The 13,033-nt window shown below is 34.4% G+C and overlaps 1 protein-coding gene and 1 long non-coding RNA gene across 6 annotated transcripts in view; one reads left to right on the forward strand and one right to left on the reverse strand.

Annotated features, from left to right (window-relative positions):
- The window catches only part of LOC310899262 (teneurin-3-like), a 1,088,357-nt gene that overhangs the window by 837,523 nt on the left and 237,801 nt on the right, over nucleotides 1-13,033 (reverse strand). The gene's annotated exons all lie outside the window — the stretch shown is intronic.
- LOC310899264 overlaps nucleotides 1-13,033 on the forward strand; it is a 38,596-nt gene that overhangs the window by 10,440 nt on the left and 15,123 nt on the right. The window contains exon 2 of the long non-coding RNA XR_014584133.1: nucleotides 1-13,033. This exon is cut by the window's right edge and continues 15,123 nt beyond it. This is a non-coding gene — a long non-coding RNA (uncharacterized lncRNA).

The following is a 13,033-nucleotide window of genomic DNA, read 5'->3' on the forward strand; positions in this document are numbered from 1 at the left end:
ATTGTATGAAGACTCTTTGTCCTTGGAAAAGAACGGGACCAGCATCTATGCAACTCAAATCTATCAACAGAATTTTCAGGTCATAACTTGTAAAAACAACAACAACAAAAACTAGTCAATTAAATGTAATAGCATTTTTTGTCGGGTAAATTACAGTAAGAAATTGGTTGCTTGGGAATTATTCCTCTAGAAAAGCTAATTTCTTTGTATGCATAATTTTAAATACTTAAAAGTAATTAGGAAATGTACTTCATAAGCAATTTTAAAACTTAAAAAAAAAACACAATTATTGCTTTAAAACATTTTTGCAAATATGCACATTCTTCTGTTAACTGCTCAAGGAAAATCTAGCTTGCCAAACCTGTGGCTTTTGAACAAAGTATCCACATTAATTAAATCTAGTTTGGCATTAGGGGGGTTATCGAGTGTTATAAAGTGAGTGGAAAGTGAATCTTGAATTATCACCATCTACAGTTTATTCTTTCAGTTTTTAATGAGCACTCAGAAAGCCTGATAGTTTTGCGAGGTGTTAACTGCTCTTTGTTCCTTCCACACCTCTCTGCTTGGGGACCTTCACCCAAAGATCATCTCTGCAAGAAGAGAATCCCAATCAAATCAAGCTCTTGCTTGGGGCTGGGGTGTTAGTGAGAGCTATAGAAGATCCGTGTTGATGCTGTTTAAGAACAGTATTTTAAGTCATTCTCATGATTTTCTCATTGTTTATTTTGCTAACAACAGCGAACAGAGGTATATAGCTGGTTACATCTTGAATCTACCTGTTTCCCATACCAACTGTGTTCAGTTATCAAAATAGCAGGCATTTATACTCCATAGACAGAATCAAGGATTATTTTACCTTTTTTTTTTTTTAACCAACACAGCATTATCAGCCCAACAAATCCTGTAGTGTTTTTAAGTTTCAATATATACTCAACCTAAAATATGTAAAAATATTTAAATCACTTATCTTCTTGACATTTGCAATAATTGCCATTGCTTGGCTTTCAGGCATAGTAATGATAATTCTGTGTTGTTCTTTTTTTTTTTTTTTTTCTTCCCAAGTAGCATGACTTGAAAATTTCAAATGCAGATAAAGTATGGGCAATCATTAATGTATTACATTTTGCAAAGAGAGCCATTTTTTCCATCCTTGTGATAAACATGTGTTTTGTCCTGCCCTTTCTTAAGTTTTCACAGCTGATTGTCCATTTTCTTTTTTTCCTTTTGGCCATTTCAAAGTGTTCTGCTTCCTTGTAAATACATGCAGGGCCAGTAAGGTTACTTACTGCATCGCTGAAGCGATACAGAATCGTAAAACAGAGTAAAGTTTAAGAAAACATAATCAAGTTTTCACTTTGTATTTTACTATTTAATTTTTGTCTAAACATATAGAACTTCAACAGAAGAGCAAGATATTTGGTGTCTCATATGTTTTCTCAAAATAAAATGGAATTTATTTTGTAGGAAAGTAAGGAAAAAAACAACTAGCAAACACAATCTGAAATGCTAACCTGCAAGTCATTTATTTTTTTTCTGAGTATGCTTTAAAGCTTCAATTTTAGAGGTATATATGGCTGTGAACAAATCTAACATGAGCTGACCCAATTGTGGCTTGTACACAGACAACCAAAAGTAGCCCCTTCACAGGATGCTTTGGGAATTTTTAACTATTCATGACTGCTTTTGCCTAATACTTGGAACAGTGGCTGGATGCTTATCAGTGTAAATAGCTACCTACAAACTGAGATGTATGAATTTAACTAAAAGTGTTAATTACTTTATCTCTAATAATGTAAGTGCAAGTTTTACATTTGCACCTGATGACACAAATACTTGTCCATCAACTTTAAATATAGCCTTAGGATAGGAGGATAAGTGTTAACGTTGTTATTATTCTTTGTTTTAGCAGAGACATCCAGCTATAATGCTTATACAGTGATTGATTTTTCCTATCCACAGTAACAGTTGCACTTATCTATTAAAAAATCCTGTATTAGCAGCAGTTTGGGGATGAAAAACAGGTTTGTCTTAGGATGTTACTTGAAGGTGATGTCTAAATATGAAGAAAATTCACATAAACATGATCTGATATTCTACCTTGGTCAAAGACATTTTCCTATAGTTCACAGACAGGATATTACTGCCTCTTCAAAAGTTCTCATTTTGTAAGCCAGAAAAATTCATGAAAACAGATAATTGCTCAGCTGTGAGTATTGTTGTGCCCTATGCTGATCACCATGTTATCATAACCGTGTTTTGCTCTCGCCTTCAATGGCATTAGGCTTATGCACAATGCCCGTGTGCATAAGTGTCCTCTGCTGATGCGCTGCAGCTTGGAAAGGACTTTGACTGCCAGCAGCTAGCAAGCTCTGCCTTTATATCAAGTGCTCCAGGCCTATGGTTTTGAAGTAGAAGGATCAGAGTTCTTCTCAGATCTGCAGATTTGTGAAGCTTGTTAAAGCTTTTTATTAAATTCAGCTAATTTCAGAACTGTACAATAGCACTTATTCTCTTTTTGCAGTCCAAAGTCATGGTTTGTTCTTTTTTCTTTTTAGATTTACATATCTCTTTTGTAACTGAAATGTGAAAAACATGGTGTGTATTTTCCCACAATATTCCGTGGTCCACGCCAACTTCGTTTTATTTATGGCTAGTTTGTTGTTTGTTTTTCACTGTCTCAAATTAGGGTAACAAAAAGTCCTACAAGTGTGACTGGTTATTGCATTGTAAGTTGTTATACGCATTCCAAAAAGCCTAAATAAAAATTTATATGGGGAAACCAAATGCACAAATTGTCCTCCATAGGGAAGGCTGTTGTATAATCCAAAACAAGTGTCATTTGTAGAAAAACAAAAACTAATGCTCAATAACAAACTCAAAGGATGTATACCAAAAAAAACTGGCCAAAAAAAATAGCATAAAAATACACAATCTGCAGTTATATAACTTTATAATTATTGCTTCATAAGATCTGGAAAAAAAAATGACACATTTTACATCAGAAATGTTTTCCAAAAACAGTGGCATCTTCCTGATACTGTTCTTTTGAGATTGATTTCAAAATGTACATGCTACATTTCCCAGCTGCGAGCAGCAACTCCCTGAATAAGGTAAATGTACATCATTTAATTTTTTGTTTAAGGGTTTGAAGTTCTTATAATTATCAAATATTTTAAACAGTGTCATGGATAGTGCAGACAGCTGCTTAATAATTCAAACAGGACACTGCACTGTGAATGTCACATCAAGATATCGACATTTTTCTGGCGGCTGAGATATTCCCAGACTTTATGTTTAATAGCACTATGGACTATTGCCTTATCACTACGTCTACAAATAGCAGCCTAAAGGATTAGGCAGGTTACTTTGATTTAAATATAACTGATACACAGTATGCTCAGGTATTTATATTTCTGTGTTATAATAACCAATTAGCATGAATAGTGCTTTTCTGTGCCAAAATTTGAACAAAAGTGGCTTTGAATTCTACATGAGAGATCAAACATAGCCCTGATGCCCGAGCTAAGGAAAGGTGTGAATTCACACTGCCCTTCCGCAGCACAGGGAGTGCTCCTGGCTCTCTGAACAGCACGCAACATGGGAGAGTGCAATTGCTGGGTACGGAAACTTCACTGTACCTCCCATGAGATGTCCAAAGCCAGTTGGAAAAGAAGGGCGAGGTTGATGGCTCCTCACCCACAGTTAAACGTGTGCACAGTGGGCATACTTTCTAGTTTTAACTCTTTTAAGTAGATTTAGAAAATTCATGTTTCTAGAGTCATATATATATAAGAAAGACAGGAAGGATCATTACTCATTAAAAACAGACATTAAACTCATATATTTCTAGAACCACAAACTAAATATCAGACAGTGAATAATTGTTTTTTGAGCCAAAAGGTCTTCTCTTGAGGGCTTCTCAGAAATGTGTGAGCCCATCTGAGATACAGTGTCCTAACACTATCTGTTAGAATACGTTTCAAGATAGAAAAAAAACTTTGCAGCAATACCGCTGATTTTTAGCTCTCCTAGCTGTTCAGCTAAACAAGCCAAGGAGTAATCCTCTAGAGAAAGAAATGAATAAATCAGAAAGAGAAGGATAGAAATGTATACAATGTACAGATAAAAGAAGCATTTCTTTCTCATTAAAGAATTAGTGTGAATTGTAGAAAATATGAAAGTCAAACTATCAATATATCATCAACTTTCACCATTGCAATATATAACACACTGATACACAAACAACCTATATTTCAAGTTTTAGTGTCTTTTCTTTGCTTGAAAGAAACATTGCTAACATTGGGCTGCAAATACACATGAAAAAACTGTTTTTCAGAGAGGGAAGTGCTACTGAGGATAGTTTATAATACCATCTTCAATAATACCAAGTGATGACAGGCAAAGCTGAGTTGCTAATTTGTGAACTTCCATCTTACGTACTTTCTGCTTGCAAGAATGAATGTAATTAAATATATTTTATGAGGATTGAGGATTTCATTTTTTAATAAGTTACATGTGAAAGGCACAGTTTTCTCTATTGGTGCTAGACTATTAGAACTTGCAAATCAACATAGCCGTGGCCAGAATAATTTTTAAACTATTCGTACAATAGTCAAAGCTACAACCGTAGGTGGTAAGGTCTTCTGCCACAGCATAGTGCTGCTGTAACAGAAGTATTATTTCCTGCAGCAGAAAAGCACAGCGGCCTGCTGGGTGATGAAAATACTGTTTCTGTAGCCGAAGTCCATCACATGTTGTACATCTTTATATAATGATTGTTGCTGCATCATGACTGCCAATACCGCTACTCTGACTGGTAAGTGGAACTTCTCTTTGTACTTCATGAAGTTCACCCTACAAGCTTTTAAATAATTAACTGACTCCTCTGGAAGCTATTTCATAATTTAACCTTTCGATAGAGACATGAAAGAAAAATTACATTTCTTGGTTATTTGAAACTGAAATGTAAGTGTTCGTTAACCTCCAGTGTTCAGGTCAGAGAAACTAACTACATCTGCAGAGGTGAAAGATACATGTTTTAACCTTAAGAAGATACTGAATCTGGGTTTTCTACATTCAAGATGTGTGCTGGAATTGCTGAAACATAGTCAAAGCTAAAACCAGTATTGCTTTTCTCTTAATGACTGTTTCTCAAAATAAAGCACTGAGACTTACCTTGTTATTTCACAGGGTACAGGAAGCCAGTAAGATGCTACAGGTTCCAGATCCTGCACGACAGCAGTGACTAAATGCTTCTCAGGTGTAAGAACAGGTCAAACACATCCCTGTGCTAAACATTTCCTGACTCTGACTTAAGATGTTCCCCTGCATGGTGTGTGAGTATTCTGGTACGTTATTTTAAGACAGGCTGCAGAAACAAGTTAGGGATACACAAAAACTTATTCTAGCCTCTCTTTTGCTTTAGGAGACACAGTATCTGCAAGTCAGACAGTATAGCATTTTCTACAAATATGAAAACTTCTGTGAAAGATATTTCACCCTCTCCATTTGTTATTAATTTTTTGTGTGCCTACCTTTTGTTGAAACCCGTGTTTTAGTGGATAATGTGTAAACGGTTCACATGACCGTGCTAATGGACATTACCCAAAATACCTATTTTAATAAAGTTTCAGTGGTTATGAAGATGCTGAAGCAGTACACTCAATCTGAAACTATATATTCAATAAACCACTTACTACATAGTTTAATCCTTAAAGATGACACCATGTTAAAAACCCAGTTCAAATCTAAGACATAACATTTTGCCCTGGTAACATCCGGCATGCTGGCAAAAAAAGAAGAGTCATATATTAAAGCTTCCAGAAAGCATGCTTTGAGTCTAGAGCATTTGTTTGGATTTAAAAGTAGTCTATACCTTTTTTCAAAGCAGGGCATTTAGAGACTGCTTTCCTTTAATACTCTGCCATTTTTATTGTAAAAAGAGACTAAGGCCTTGGACAGTAGCATATGTTAATTGGATTAAATCACACAGGAAAAGCAATTATGACTATAAATAAAATAGCTGGCAATGCATTCCTCAGGGTATGATCTATACATTAAGAAGTGGGATCAACAGACCATATGCTAACCCCTCAGCCACCCAGATAAGGGGGCTTAACTTTAACTTCCAAGTATAGTAATTTCCATATTTTCAGGTTTGGATGTCAAATCAATTTGTTCCATAAAGAAGTACAATAACTGTCAGGATCTATGTTGAATAGTGTCCCTTTAAAAGGAGACAGTATGTAATGGACAGTATGAAGGCATTCAATGTCTTGTTTTACCCATTGGGGATGGTCCATTATCCCTTTTATTCAATGCTTCTCCTGTGCTTATTTGTGCATGATTAAATAAAACATAAGTATATTAAAGATATCCAGGATGTGGTGGTCGTGGGGGGCTGTTTGCTTTTCCTGGAAAATTAACAATTTTACATTTAGGGTTATAAAAATATTGCATGTAAATAGAAGCGAAGAAACATCTCTGCTGACACTGACAGAGTGAATGCACAGGTTTGCCTGTTAATCACCATAAATTGCTAGACTTGCTTTAATGGAATTCCAAATACACAGAGAGGAATTGCCATGTTTTTAAACTTCAAAAGCTCTGAAAAAAAAAAAAAAGTGTGGTAAAATGGAGGTGCTAAAATTTTCTACCAGAAATTTCATCACAGAAATCTCTTATGTAGCCGATAATACTCACATCTTTCCTATCCCTAAACTCTACTTTTGGAGTAATTTCTCTTATTTATTGCCAACAGAACACCCAATCTCTGACACTGTAAAAGTTTCCTGAATTTTATTATTTACATGCCTTCTATATTCCAAATAACTTTTGACCTTTGATAAGAAAAAAAGAATAAAATAAAGACAGAAGGAAAAAAGGAAAATGCAAAAATAGAAAAGAGAAAGGAAAAGGGAAACAAAAACATAAATGAAAAACAGCTGATGGTGTCACTCAAACAACATTCACTCCAAATTAGTAGTGTATGTGCTTAAGCGTATTCCAAGACCAAACCTCTTAAAATGGACACGTGGAATGACAGTTCAGTAGTAGATGTGTTTGCCAACAGGAAAGTACACAGAATGGTAGTAATATTGTATTAACTGCAATTTATGCAAAGAGTAGATAACATTCTAAATAGCTATTTCAACATTTCTGCTGATAATAGGATTTGTCTGACACCTTTTATGCATATTTGTTTACTATTTAATTATAAATATATAACATTATATAATTATTATATAATTAATAAAATCATGTAAAATTATGATAATATAATTTATATGATTATGTCATTATATAATTATATAATGTGTTTTGATAATGTTTATATTATTTATATACATTATTTCTTATTGAATGAAGACTGTGTACAGTGGCTCTACTCTGCCCCTTTTTGCTTCTGAAGTTCCCTCTGTTAGCCCATAGCCCCCATGCTGCTGGTTGCAATCAGTGTAGGTACACAGCTTGATCAAACCTTCCAAGGTTACGCTGTGCCTGAGTCCACGCCAGCATCCACATCAGACTTAGCCCAATTAAGAATCTCTTATCTGAAGCATATTACATCTCATTGTCATTTACAAAGACTCTATAGAAAACCTGTAACTCCTTTATTCAGTTTGGAAGAGAGGCTAAATACCACTGGACTTCAGAAACACATTGTCGAAAAATCATTTGTGATGACCTGCAATGAAGTGTGACCACAGTCCTCTAAGTGCACACAAATGTTTTCTGTTGAAGGACACATACTTCTCAGGCAGGATAGAGAGGAGATAGCTCTCCAATCTATATGGATAGTTAGTTGTAGAACATTATGCCAGATGTTTCATAACCGAACTGACTCATCCAGCTATTTGAAAAATAGCCTCTTTCACATTTCTACAGAGTTCAAAACTCTACTGACTGCCATTCACATTTCTTTGCACGACGAGATCGTGACTGCTGAGAACATTCAGATTTATCTAGCATTCCATATAGTTAAAACACGCTCCTAGTCCTGAAAGTCAGTGCTGTTGCACTGCATCTAAGGCAGGTCTGGGCCAGTCAAGGTAAGACTAGGACTTCAGTTGTCAAAAATACAAATACAGGAAATACATTCCATCCTTCAAGCAAAAATAATAGAGGGCTTATGGTAAATAACAAGTATTTACTACAAAAAAGAATATTAGAACTCATAAAGGCGTAGTTTTCAACATGTTTTGCAAAGCTTATTTTGTCATTTATTTTATTAAAATTTTAGTCCCTTAACTGTCACCAATATTACCTATACTTTTGAGTTCCAAAATACTGGCTCAAGAGAAAACAGATGAATAAAATTCATCACCCCTTCTTTCTCTCCTCCCCCCTGTTGTAGTTGTTGCTGCATGTCAACAACATTTTGCTGTTGCTTTTCTGAATTGTTTCTCAACTAGATTCGCCTTAAAATCCACAGGAAATAATACAGAAAGTTTAGAGGACATACATGGTTAGTAGCCACAGAATGCCACTTTTTGTAACTAGCTTGGATATAGAGAGGAATAATTAAAAAAGAAGAAATATGATGATAGTATTGGACTGCATTCTGGCACTTGAATGCTATTTTGCACGGATACCTTTGGAACAGTCTTTTGGTAATGAGGCAGTCATTGATCTGATTCATACCCTGCAAGAAGGGGCATCTGGACTACATGTTTGCAGCTAGTAAGCAACAAACCAAAGCACAGGACACTAGTTTAGCTTTGCCTAGGATGGGTAATTTGTTAGCCTGCGTTTTTCCAGTAAAGAGTTATTTATATCTCACTATCCAGTAGGCTGACACCTGGGGTTGGCAGCACCTGGCAGCGTTCTTAATGAGTTCACCAGCCTTGCCACTGAAAGTGCTGACTTCAATAACTGCACTGCTACATTTACTGTAGAAAAAAAGGTACAAACCAGAATGCAATGAATTAAAAAGGTCAGTGAAACAAATGTGACTTTTTTTTTTTTCTGTGCTAATATAGTTAGAGTGTAATTGGTAAAGAGAATAAGAAAGACAAAAAAGAGTATACAAAAACTTTCACTGTCATAAATTCACAAGAGTATTTCTTTCATAATGTTGCCTATCAGTAACAAAAAGGTACTTTCCACTCATGAACATTTTAAACAGTTAATAAATCATAGTCAAATTTATTTAAACAAGACAGTTTTTTATCCTCTCTTTAAATACTACTTCAACTACAGGCTCCTGGTGAGTAAACATTTGAAAAGGCATCACTTGTTTGAATTCCATCCTGAGTGATTGAAAAATAAATGGAAAACTAGATTTTCAGATTCGTTGTAGGCTTGGAGCACATTTGGCATCAATGGGATCGGAGAACTTGCCAAATGACACTGTCATCCCAAAACTATGGCAGGACTCACTTTAAAGGGTACAAGAATTACTGACAGCTTCACTAAAAGCACCTTAGCAAGAATGTAAGGCTTGGACACTGGTTTCAGTGGCTTCTGATGGCTTTTCTCTTTCTGGAGCTGGTCTGCCACTTGTACCTCCGGGGGGATGCTGACCTCAGAGCACCACCAGTTTATGACATTTTATCCCCGAAATGGTGCTATTATTTTCAAGTGCTTTATGCATATTTGAAACAAATACTTAGGTATAATTCTTTTAAAAGACATAAAACACCTAAGTTATATACACTGAATGTGCTTTAAAGAATTAGATATATTTATGTAAAATAAGGGGTATAGTCATTAACAATAGTTTGTGTCCTAAGGGGTTATTTATTTTGTTCAAAAAGTAAAATTCAAAAAATGGAAAACATATCAACAGCCCTTAGCCATGATGATGATTCCCCCCTCCCCAAGCACATCTACGGCTCTCAGCCATGATGGTAACTTTTTCCCCAAAGCACCGGAAATAGCAATAACCCAGTGTAATTATTGATTCTTACTATATCTATAATTAACAGACAACACACTAGCATCTATAATGTCCATCACAAAAACATTATAAAACATTTATCATGGATTTATAAATTATTTGGGGCTACTACTAACAAGCACCATAAATGTATTATTCATTTTTTGTAAATTATTGAAAAACCGATAGTTTTGCAAAAAATGAACATGAGAATAATTTAATTTCTCCATTTGTGTTTTGAGAGCTATAAATGCCCATTAAAGATGGATAGCCTACGACTTTGAAGTCATCAGGCAAACACCGTTCTACGTTTAGGAACTAAACTTACTATAGCTGGCTTTGTGACAGCAACACAAAACATTTTAAAAATCACATGCAAAACAAACTAAAGACCAAGGCACAAATTTCATTATCTTTAAAAAATCTTTCCAGAAAGTTTGAATTCTTTTATGAAAGCCTTGGTATTTCATGTGATTGTTGAAGTTTACTATGAATATTTTCTCTAATCAAAGCTTGACAAATATAAAATTGAATTAATTTTTATATATTGTGATGTAAAGATATCAAGAACCTTGTTTGACAATGAAATTTTAAATAAAATCAAGGACATTTTCAAAGTCATTTTAAAAGTATAATTGCAAGGCATCATTTTACTTTATAGAATGGAATATTCATTTGAAGGAACTAAATATAGGCTATCTCTTTATTCTCCCTCATTCTAAGAATATCTTTGGTAGCTTAAAAGTGCTCCATTTACCCATAATTATCTTTTCCCACAGTGTTCCCAGATGTAGGACTCCCAAAATGCAATCCCACTCATCTGCACAGCTATTGTAAGAAAGTCTGAAGTGTATTACAGAATATGGAATGAATAATGCATATTTATTGGAATATCTTATGTAAACTTGCACACTGTGATTTAGCACTTAAGTAAATTACCTTAAAGACAGTATCAAGTTTTCCACCAATGAAATAAAATGAAACTACTGTGATTGATGGTAGTAGGAATTTAGTATCATAAAATACATTTTTATACCTTCACACTCTTCTCAATCTCTTATCTTCAAAGAGAGAGAAATACTCTATGTAAAAACATGACAGCTAATAATGGCTTTATTTATGTGCTAAAGGTCTACTTGGAGTACTTTATAAAGGCAGTGAAAGAAATGGTATAGCATCATGTAAATGAGAAAAAAAAATAAAGAAAAAATAAAACATCATTAAGCTTATGATAGAACCACCCACAAGTTAATAGGAAAATAGAATAAAGAGATATTGTTTCACTGCATCTAAGCACTATGATTATAGCCCTACTTTGGCATAGAAATTCCATATAAAATCCAAGTACAGTAAAATTGATAGGAACTTTTTCATTAGATTCTGCTGACTTTGATCAGACATTACATTTCAAATGGTTTCTTTAAAGCAAATAAATGAGGAAAACAGTATACCATTCACACACATTTTCCTGAGATATCCTGGAATAATCTGTGGGATATATACAAAGGTACTATGCCACTGCATCTTAAGAAATTTTGTCATAGATCTGTGAGCTTATTCAGTAAATGCCAATAAATAATGGAAGCCTTTAGAAAGGGAGAAAATACATGACAAGTAGGCAAATTGATGCTATTCAAAAGAAAAAATTAAGATAGTTAGGAAGTCAACCATCTGGACTTCAAATATCAATAGCTGAATATGAATGATTAGCGAGAGAAAGGAGTCCAACTTGGTGTGCTTCTCTTTAAGAGACATCCATAGAGAAGTCAAATTTCATCTCACTATGAAAAGAAAACTGGTTAGAACCCATTAATCATAATGCAGTATAGAATAAGGTGAAAAATAATACAAGGTACTTTAATAGATAAAAATGTCTAGTGATTTTTTTTTTTTTGCAATTTTGCAATAAAAACAGTGCCAAAATATGACCCAGAAAATTAAAAAGCTAGAAACTGAGAAAAAATAGTTTTAGGAATGAATAAAAACAGGCAAATACTGAATAATGAGCAAGATTCTTGACACCTGTTTGCACATAAGACCTAACCTGTGAGGGAGGCCCCTCATTTACATGACTGACTGGCTCTGAATTATGTGACAGTGATTCTGATATCACCTAATTGCCTTCATTTTTATTTAAATAACTAACACAGATCACTACAAGGTTGAAAATAAAAAATAATTTAAAAAAAACCTGCCGATAACATTTAATTAAAAGATAACATAAAAATATGTTGGCCTCAGAAGTTAAAATACAATTAAAAATGACTTATTGTCAAATACTTGAGACCATCAGTTGCTCCCATACCCTCCTGAGCAATTTTCTGTTTTGCACATTCGATTGCAAATTTTGCATGTACATTTCAAATGCACACTTTGGATGCTTTATTCCTAAAAGAGAGCCAATTATAAATCATGCTTGATGCAAAGAAAGTGAAAAAGTTTTACCACTTTTGCTCAGATTCATGTACCACATGTACGAGAAAGGGAGCAGAAACAAAACAAAACAAAAAATAAAACTCCATTCAATATAGAACCTATCTGCTGCATAGTAAAAGGCAATCACACATGTACTATGTTAGTTTTCTTTGTTCACATATACCTATGAAATTTGCTACAGAAGACTTCATTAGGAAAGGATTTTCTGTACGTATCATTTTCACAGGAAATGAGGAAAACAAGTGCAGACATCTAAAAAGAGTATATACATAGGGCTAACAACTTCTTTGCAAAAGGTATTGCAACAGGTATGTCTTGGTTAACAAAAGCTCCCTAAATGCTATTTTTAAATCACTCTTGAAAGCTAGCATACACACAGAGAGAAAATAGACAAAATACCTGAAAAATAACACACAGAGCCCACTGAAGAATGTTTAGAAATCAAGGTGCTTCTTTTTTATTTGGTGTTGTAAGCTGAGAGGGAGAAAAAGGACACAGACTTGCATCATAATACTGGAGCTCTTAAGTTTGATCTAGTGATTTAGTAAACTTTTGTTCGAGCTAATCTGTTCCCACTCTAGGGAAGGTTTTGTCTGGATCACATCAGATTCTGTTTGAGACTTGCAGCAGGAGAGGAGGTAGTCTGCACTTTTGCTGCAAGCTCTAACAATTTCATTATTGCTGCTGTTCATTTTAATTCAATATCCTCAGGATACT

This window comes from Anser anser (genome assembly GCF_964211835.1).
Source record: "Anser anser genome assembly, chromosome: 4".
In the NCBI taxonomy this organism is placed as follows: Eukaryota; Metazoa; Chordata; class Aves; order Anseriformes; family Anatidae; genus Anser; species Anser anser.